At 40.7% G+C, this 10,502-nt stretch overlaps 1 long non-coding RNA gene across 1 annotated transcript; it reads left to right on the top strand.

Annotated features, from left to right (window-relative positions):
* The first annotated feature begins 6,681 nt into the window (after positions 1 to 6,681).
* Positions 6,682 to 7,766, top strand: LOC142745412 (uncharacterized). The gene is made up of 3 exons (XR_012881686.1): positions 6,682 to 6,758; positions 7,482 to 7,576; positions 7,680 to 7,766. It is a non-coding gene; the product is annotated as an uncharacterized LOC142745412 (long non-coding RNA).
* The last annotated feature ends 2,736 nt before the right edge of the window (positions 7,767 to 10,502 follow it).

Below are 10,502 nucleotides of genomic sequence, written 5' to 3'. Positions count from 1 at the left end.
AGTCGACCATGTAATGCATGGACGAGCTGGGTCCACCAGAATGAGAGCCTCTCTTTAATAGAGGCTCTCCACTTTGGCTAATACAGGGGTTCTGAACAAGGCATCCCTCTCTATCAGGATTGCCAACCTCCACTTTGGTAATTTCTGGAGATCTGAGCTAAAAATCACAGACAGACCAAATTTACAAACATTAAACATTACACATTACAAAATCATTGCCTGTGCAGTGTGCTAGGAGTGACTCACCAATCACAGCTCTGCTTGTAGCTTTTCCATGCTAACTTAGCGTGGGAAAGCTGCAGGTGGGGCTGTGCTTAGTGAGTCCGACTCACCCACCACTCACTCCACTGACACTCCACATCCCGCATGTAGATAGAGCCACACTACCCTCCTGTATTAGTGCCACACAGCCCCTGTAGATAACGCCACAGTGCTCACTGTATATAATGCCCTCTGTAGATAGTGCCACATCCCACCTGTAGATAATGCCACAGGGCCCTCTGTAGAGAGTACCACACCACTCGTGTAGATAGAGCCAATAAGTCCCCCTGTAGATAATGCCACACCACCACGTAGATAATGCCACAGTGCCCTCTATAGATAGTGCCACAGTGCCCTCTGTAGATAGTGCCACAGTGCCCACTGTAGATAGAGCCACACAGCCCCCCTGTAGATAGTGCCACACAACCCCTGTAGATAATGCAACACCACCTATAGTTAATGCCACACACCCCTCTGTAGATAATGCCACAGTGCCCTCTGTAGATAGTGCCAAGTGCACTCTGTAGATAGTGCCACAGTGCCCTCTGTAGATAATGCCACAGTGCCACCGTCTGTAAATAGTGCCACCCGCCCACTGTAGATAGCGCCATTAGGGCTTCCTCTTGGAACAGAATCCCCAGCCAGAGCGTTGCCGACGCTCTGGCCAGGGATTCCGCTCCTGGAGGAGCCTCTACTGTCACTCTTCATATATGGATAGTGACGCCAGGGGCTCCTCCAGAAGCAGAATCCCCAGCCAGAGCGACAGCAATGCTCTGGCCGGGCATTCCGCTCCTGCAGGATCCCCTAACGTCACTGTCCATATATGGAGTGTGACGCCAGGGGCTCCTCTAGAAGCGGAATCCCCGGGCAGAGCGTCCCTGGCCAGAGCAATGGATTCCGCTCCAGGAGGAGTGAATGGCAGAGCAGGGAATGGATAGTTTCCTGCTCCTCCACAGTATTCAATTGTATCTGCATCCAAGGTTGCCGGGACACATCCGGGACAGTAATTTGCCAGGACTCTCTCTGTAAATTCGGGACAGTCCCAGCAAATTCGGGAATGTTGGCCACTAGGTGAATGATGTGGCGGCGGTCTGAGTGAGGTCCAGTCACCTGACCTGAGCCACCTGACCTCCAATTACGGAAGTGAGGTCACGGGACTCAGGTCAGGTGACTGGACTGGTCCACTCCTGGCACCGACCTCACTCAGATTGTCAATCACTTGGCTTCGTCTGCCCTCCTCCTGCTCCTAAATGCACTTACTGCGGGCCGCGGCCTCTCTTCCCTTGCTTGCGCTGCACTTGTACATTTTGGCGCATGCGCAGTGCAACGCTTTGGGGGACAGTTCTTTTTTTCTGCCAAACACTATGGACGGCAGAAAAAAACACCCATTTTTTGCGAACTGTCCTTAAATTTACAGACGGTTGGCAACCCTGCCCTCTATGATATTCATATTTCTCATGATGAGACAGTCCCTTTAACCCCTTAATACCATGCGATCAGCGGCAGGAGCGTGGCTGTTATACACAGACTGGCTCCTGCCCCAACTGTCGGAATCGAAGCGCGCTCCGATTCTGGCAGTTTAACCCATTAGATGCCGCTGTCAACAGCGACAGCGGCATCTAACATGTTTGACAGAGGCATGGCCTAGTAGATTGCCTGTCAATTTTACACTGACAGGCAATAATGCTTTGGTATACGAAGTATACGAAAGCATTATATAAGCGATCAGCAGATCGCATGGTGAAGTCTCATAGTGGGACAAAAAAAAAAATTTAAAACAGTTAAATAAGGTTTATGAAAAAAAAAATAGATTACAGTAAAAATAACATATAGACACTTTTTTACCCAAAAAGTGGTTTTATTTAGTAAAAGTGTAAAAAAAAAAATAACATACACGTATATGGTATTGCCGCGATTGTAGCAACTCAAACGATAAAGTTAGCACATTAATTAAACCGCCGGGTGAAACTTGTAAAACAAACCCGCAGAAAACAACGTCAAAATAAAAAATTTTCTCTCATTCCCCCCATAAAAAAATAAAATAAAAGTTAATCATTAAGTCCCATGTACCCCAAAATACTACCAATGAAAACTACACCTTGTCACGCATAAAACAAGCCCACATTTGGCTACATCGACAGGAAAATAAAGTTACGGTTCCTGAAATGCGGCGATGCAAAAACAAGTAATTTTTTTTTTAAGAAGGGTTTTTATTTTGCAAACATAGGAAAACATAAAACCTTTACATATTTAGTATCCCTGTAATCGTGCTGACCCACAGAATAAAGGTAACATGTTGTTTATGCCGCATATTGAATGGCGTAAATTTATAACGTGAAAAACAATGCTGGAATAGCTGTTTATTTTCAATTCTTTCCTAAAATAAAGTTAAGAAAAGTTAATAAATATGTTATTATATGCACCCAAAAATGGTGCTTTTAAAAAATACAACTAGTCCCGCAAAAAACATGCCCTTATACGGCTATGTCGACGGAGAAAAAAAAAGTTACGACTCTTAGAATGCGACAGTGAAAAAACAAAAAATAATCTTTGGTCATTAACGCTCAAAAGTGCCTGGTCATTAAGGGGTTAACGAGAAAAGTATTATCTTTTAAAATGAATATAATAATATCAGATATGACATTAACCATATCAAAGGATATTATGAAAAGCAGTGCATTTTTTTTTCTTTGTAAAATATGCTTAAGAATTTTTGTTGTTTCCTTTCTAACCCCATTTTTCCAAGACGTTATAAAACCATATTTCTGATTTTCTATTCAGAATGTGACTTCAATCTTATTTGTGAACTAAACTTTCGAATTATTATATATTCTTATACTCGATCATTCAATAAAAATGAAAAAACCTAGCTGCTCAAAATATGGAAAAATAATGGACCCAGCTAATAGCAAAGTGTATCCAGCGAGTCTGTAATCCTCGTCCTGCCAGAAAGTTACAAGCATTAGAATAACAAAGTACAATAGCAAAATCAAACAATAACAAAAAGAGCATTGTTCTTCAGCCATCTGTTCCGCTGTAACCTAATGCCCTAACCTATACTGGTGAACTTGATTATTTACAAAAGGATCAATGGTAAAGAAGAGCTAGAATCTTGTTTTAGCTGTATGAACTTTTTTTTTTGCATTTGCTTATGTTGCTTTGTGACGGAACAGGACAAAGCATGTGGTTTTCATTGCACACCAGCAAAAAGAGAAACTCACAGGAAACAAAAGTCATTGTTTTGTATTTTTTTTTATGATCATCATAGTCATACAATAAAAGAAAATCAACAAAAATGTATGGGGATACATTATTGACATCATGTCGGAAAATGGGTGATGTTGTTCTGTTGTCATTTTCTAATCTGTACAAAATTATATTTTGAATTTGCTATTTATCTAATGCCCTAATGGATTTTAAAAAGCAGTTCCAAGGTTGAACTTCACGTTAAGAAATTGCATTATTTTGAAATGCTGTGGAATGGCCTATGTCAGAGAGGTTGGATGGAGAAGACCCATAACTGTAACCACCATCTGCATTTGCAGGATTTGGCATCCCATGGAGATAGCAGATACAGTAGTCAAAACTACTAGTGTTGGATATGGGCACAAAAATCCTTGGGGCTCTAAACCATTGTACATACAATGTTGACTTATAAGATATATACAAGCTAACCATATGAGATAACTGTCAGCTGGACTACACTATAAACATGCTTGTTTGGGTTGGCCAAATGTATATGTTATTTATATGTGGGGGAAACAATAGGATAGGATAGGTTGAAAATGAAAAATGCCATAGAACAAATTTCACATGAATGATCTTTATACACAAAACTGCTGGATCCAAGAAGTATTATACAAGGCCACAGAGCATTGTATTGCTAAACCATTGGACACATACAATAAAAGATTAGCAAGCCAGAGGTGGCGTAAGGGAAAGGGGGCACATTTTGCCGCCCTTGCTTTGGCTGTCAAAAAATCATGTGCCACGACTGATGACACCAAATTTAGGAGGTCTTCTCCGCCTCTAAGACTTTTTTTTAATCAAAAAATTAGAACAGACCCTAGTACAAAGCAGAGGAAAAAATTCCCTAAGGAAATGTTTAGGAATGTTTCCCATCAGCTTTGTACAAGGATCTGCTCTTAAAAAAACAGACGTACATAAAAGTGGAAAGAAGTCTGCAGACAGCCTTATGTGTACTGTTAGGAAACGTCTGTCACTTTAAGGTTGTCATGACTACTAACCAGGCTTCTGGGTGGCCCTGGTTTTTGCTGCAGAGGAAATCTCATTTCTCTGTCTGTGTCCTATCAGGGCCAAGGGTGGAGTATTTAAATCATCTCAGTTTTCTCACTGTTGCTTGTGATTTCTTATGTTTGCATGTGTCTGATCAAATCCTGGTTACACCCTGTATCACCTTGACTGTTTGGACTCTTTGAACTGGAACTCGGCTTTGTCTTTGGATTTTCCCTCTGCTCACTGATTTGGACATTCTGCTCTCGGCTGGTTTTGACCTCTGCAAGTCTTGGTAGTCTTCTGTTTTGAGATTTGGACTTTTAGTGTCTCCTGGTTGTGAACTCAGTTGCTGATTACCCCTCTGCCTTGTCTGGTTATCCGTTCTGGTATTGCCTGCATTGCACCTCCTGTCCAACACGGTATTCTGTAAAAGCAACCTGAGTTCGATGCAGCCAAATCCAACCTGCCTTGTGCTGGGCTCTGGTGAAGACCATAGAGTAACCTTTAGACTCTGCTGACCAGAGTGGTAACGGACTTGAGGTAGCTGATTTACCTGCACGCTTTATCCATACAGTCTCCAGCTGCCTTTGGGGAATCGCTTGTATAGCAATTCCATAAACTTGCACTCTGGGGGAATTGCTCAATTAGTAATTTCTTGACATGTACATTTACTGTGTTAAGATTTACAATGAAATGGACTCAGTAATGATAAAATTTCAGAATTTTTAGATATATAATAAATTAATATTGGAATGTATCACTTCCCAGATTGGCATACAGGTATGTGAGTGAGTTATAACAATGAGTAGAACATTCTTTATTGAAACCATTATTGCCTTAGAGGAATAGATTTCATCTGAGGTTGTGAAGATAGAGCTGTCATAATTACTTATGACCATGAAAATGGTTCAAAAAAGACTTAAGAAAAAAATAGAATAAAGAAGCGGCACTCACCCAGAAGTCGCGTAGAAAAATCTTTGCTTTATTGTGATCTCTGGGGGTATCACAGCAGGAGACATTAGGACAGCACACAAGACGACGGCCGTTTCCTGTAAAGCATGCTGCGTTTGGCCTGACAACGTCATGGCGTAGGCACATCCTCTTTATGGGTGCCGACTATTCCCGCCATGGTAACCAATTTAACAAACAAGTATAGAAAATACTAGTGGTACAAAAGATATAAATCAATATGTACTTCTCAAAAGACACATATGTAATTTCTGTCATTAAAACCAAGAACACGAATTGCTGCTGTGACAGAAAATATTAAAATGAATGGACAAGTTTTTAACCTTGTTATTTGTTTTTAGCTGTTTATAGATACTATAAATGTAATTTATACTACAAACATGTCACTCACGCTGCAAACATGCACTTACACATTGCACTGAAAAAACACTATCTGGCCCTCCAGCTCCTGCTGTCTGACTCCGCCCCCTCCTCACGAGGGCCCACGTGCAGCTTATTGGGCTGCACAGGCTGTAGTTCCGCATCTATCTATCTATCTATCTATCTATCTATCTATCTATCTATCTACTGAGGCTAGTAATTGTAATGCTCACATCAATAAACTAGATATCTTGAGCTGATGTAAAAAATAATTCCATCTTCCATACTCTATGTACCTTTCAAGCAAATTAAAACAAAACTCAGTTTAGTTCTTTGTAGTCCTTAAGTAGAAAGTAATGTGGGTATACTGTAATGTTTACTGAGGTTCTCCACATGAATTTAATGTTTACATTATTTTTTGTCGCTAGGGAATCTGTTCCTAGTTACCAGACTGACAAACATGATTCAGCTGCTCATCTGACAGTTGGATTTGCACTGTATGGACTGCAGTAAAAGGGAAAAGCAGACTGGCATCCACCAGTTCATGCCCTTCCCTACCTCAGCCTGTGGTATGAATCAGATTTTTATGGGAGGACATTCAAAAGTTTATTATTGGACCCAACACATTGATACATGCATCCCAACTGTCCAGGATTCAGTGGAACAGTCCCGGATTGCGGGATGTGTCCCTCTGTCCGGGGCGGGCGGTGGTAAGTCCCAGTTTTATTTTTATCTGCATCCTCAGGTCGCAGATACATTTGAATCCAACAGTGAAGCAGGGAGCTCCCTGCTTCACCATTTACTTTGTAGCATCAGTCGTGGCAGACAGGCGCGATGCAGTGACGTCTTCGCGCCTGTCTGTGCCAAGCCACTCATAGCATAGAGTAGAGAAGCAAAGGGATCTCCTCGACTTGTCATGGGAACGGGGTGAGGTGAGAATTTATTTAAAATTCTGTTGTTAGGCAATATTGGGACATTATACTGTATGTGGCAGCTGTAGGGGCATTATATTGTATGGGGCAGTGATGGAGACATTATACTGTACAGGAGCAGCTATGGGGCTATATACTGTATGGGGGCAGCTGTTGGAGTATTTTATTGTATGGGGCAGCTGTGAGTGCATTATAGTGTATGGGGCAGCCATGGAGCCATATACTGAATGGGGCATCTATAGGGCATTATACTGTAGAGGGCAGCAGTGGGGGCATTATACTGTATGGGGTAGCTGTGGTGGCATTATGTTGTATGGGGACAGCTAAGGGGGCATTATACCCTATGGGGGCATCCGTGTGGGGCATTAAACTGTATAGGGCAGCTGTGGTTTCATTATACTTTATGGGTGCATCTGTGAGGGCAATATACTGAGTGGGGGCAGCTATTGAGGCATTATACTGTGTGGAGGCAGCTATTTGGCATTACACTGTCTTGGGGGCACTATGGGGCATTATACTGTTTTGGGGGCATCTATGGGGTCATTATACTGTGTGGGGTTTCTATGGGGCATTATACTGTGTGGGCTGAACCGGAAGTGTATCGGCGGGGATTGGGCTGGGGTTAAAAGAGTGGCTTAACAGGAAAACATTGCTGCATCTGTTGTCCATCTCTGCAATACTTGAAAGTTGGGAGGTATGATATGAACTTGTCTTACAATACAGGACCTGTGACTGATGCAGAGAGGAAGTAAATATGGTGGCCTTGCCCGGTAGTACTGAGTTCATTGTGCTGCTGGACTCCCCAAGGCAACAATCAGGTTTTTAAAGTTTATAAAAAGGGGGTAAAATGTATATCTTTAGCACTATCTAGGATATTATTTTCAGCAGTTCCTATTTCACTTTTCTTTTCCATCTTAATAGCTTTCTGTAGGAACTTCAGAGATTCTGCTGCTGTTACCATGAAGAACAAAGAAAATCAATTATGATGCAAAGTCTCATATGTCACCTTTCCTAATTATAAATATATCAATAAGTGGTGTGCCTCTGAGATGTATGTGCTCAGGTAAATCACTCTCCACACATACAAATGCTGCGACTGCAAGCCCATAAAAATATATTTATGAGGACACCTGGGTAGCAAATCTATCCAGAGCATGATAGTATCAAGGTTCAGATGAAGAGAAGAGTTGATTGTATATATTGATCAAAACATACATGACTAGATCAATAAGATAGCTACTGAGAAGAGGAGATAAATGAAAAAATACAATGTGAAGTCAGACGAACCACATTCTTGTTTTGTATGAAGTGTAAGCTATAGGAAGGTGAATATACAGAATCCATTTCCTGGTTTTCTTGTTTTAGATAGGACCCCCCCATATATATTTATACACCACCTGATTATCTATCTATCTATCTATCTATCTATCTATCTATCTATCTATCTATCTATCTATCTATCTATCTATCTATCATCATCTCTCTAGGAATTAAAAAAATAGGCAGCACTCCACAGCACAGTAGTCAAAATAGTGAAAAACGTTTATTCAGCCATTTGTAAGATTGCTACGTTTCAGTCCCAATCCGGACCTTTCTCAAGCAGGAGAAAGGTCCGGATTGGGACTGAAATGTAGCAATCTTACATATGGGTGAATAAACGTTTTTCACTTTTTTGACTACTATGTTGTGGAGTGCTGCCTGTTTTTTTAATTCCTAAATTTGGACTATTTGTCTTGGTCTGGAGGCTTGCACACACGAAACCCTTGATAGAGGTGATTTTCCAAGATTTGTGGTGCGGTTCTTCTTTGGATTTCCTATCTATCTATCTATCTATCTATCTATCTATCTATCTATCTATCTATCTATCTATCTATCTATCTATCTATCTATCTATCTATCTATCTATCTATCTATCTGTCCTTTAGTCAAACTCTGTATTAGCTAGCTATCTATCGTTGCTTCTAGGAACAAAATGTAAGGGATGAATATTGCTTGAACATAACTTTTGTTCTCCTGACAAAACATTTAGATATGGCATTTCAGACAATGAACAAACAAAACTACGGTCAGTGGCCAAACAACCTTGGTGGCCGATAATCTAAAGGATCTACTAATCAGACATGGTGCGTTACTTCTTCAGTACGGGCAAATTATATAGTAATCATGCAGTAAACAGTACAAGAAAAAATACAATTGCTTTGTTAATTGTACCTAACATTTGTGCTGGACAATCACAATAGTTTATGTGTCTTCTGTTACATGTTTATTAAAGTCGAGGGAATTACTGTACAGTTAAGAATTAGTCTATCACCATGAGAAATGAGTCAAGAAACATTTTATACAATTCAACATCTGGACTCCATAAATCAGTCTAGGGAAATATTGGAATAACGTGTCATTTAGAAAGTACTGTACAAATAGGGCAATTGTAGCATCAAGAGTCGTTTGGTAAATATTTGATAGTGACATACAATGTAGATAACGGGGCAAAGTATAAGGTATTACTTTAGTATGACAAGTCAAGGAGCATTTCTTTCTCCATCAGATAATTTTCATTTATTTTCGTAAACATGGCTGCCATCTTGACAATGTACTCCATTCATATTACCAGGACTATAAAATCCATAGCCAGTAACATTGTGCAGTAGCATTAAAATGTAATTCTGTTACAATCTCAATACAATGTTAACGTTTATAACTTAGAGAACCTCATGAAGATAAGAATTTACATAACCTTTATAGGAGAGGCTTCATGTGTCAAATAGCGTACACTCTCTGGGCTGTCTCATGCTAGCACTCTAAACTTCTGGCAGAAGACATTGGCAGTCTGCTGTCTTTAGGACATACCATTTTAAATATTTAACCTAAAAATTGTTAAACTAGTGAGAGCACATCTCACCCAAAAAAATTGATCCCTATGACACAAAGGCTAATACATATGCATTCCTCAACATTGAAATTGTAACACCAAGAAGGTTGTGCAAATCGGGGAAGTAGTAGGTGTCGCTAAGATCTGCAAATTATCGCATTTTCAACCACCTAGCTCCAATCTGTGGCATGTGGGAGAGGCATAAAGGCCAGATTTAAAGCAACATTTTTTAGCCACTTGAAAGCTTAAAAATGAATCAAGTGTTGTGTGATGATTGTCCGATGCCTCCTGTTCATCGACCTGCCAGTTAGTGCCACTTGTCGCAAACTGAGAGGGACAGAATCCTTGAACTGAGAGACCTTGGTTTATCACCATGGCAGATCGCTAGGTGCCTAGGCCGTGATGTCAGCACTGTTCAACGTTGCGTGTCCCAGAGGTTGGGAGAACAGCAAACGGGAATGACAGCAAGAGGTGCGCAGAGGCGAACCTCTGCACGGACACATCATCTATTGGAAGAATGGCGTGTAGTGATCCATTCTGTACTGCAAGTGAAATTGGGCGTCACAGCCTAGGATGGCAACCGGTCTCCAAAAGAGAGACAACGCAGCACATCCAAAATATAAGGTAACTTTATTCATCCTAACGTGTGACGTTTCAGCTCAACGGAGCCTTTCTCAAGCATGTTTAAAGTACAAACAGTGACCAGTATATAAGGACTCACAGAGTCATTAGTGATCATAAGAAACAATTAAAATCAAAGTGCGAAAATACAAATATATTAAAGACAATGAAAATGTCAGACAACAAAACACAGTCTTAGAGTAAAATGCAAAGCATCTAAGTGACTCCAATATAATATAGAATATCAAACACCT

The sequence above is a fragment of the Rhinoderma darwinii genome, chromosome 1 (assembly GCF_050947455.1).
Source record: "Rhinoderma darwinii isolate aRhiDar2 chromosome 1, aRhiDar2.hap1, whole genome shotgun sequence".
Taxonomy (NCBI): Eukaryota; Metazoa; Chordata; class Amphibia; order Anura; family Rhinodermatidae; genus Rhinoderma; species Rhinoderma darwinii.
This window is presented reverse-complemented; position numbering and strand designations above follow the sequence as displayed.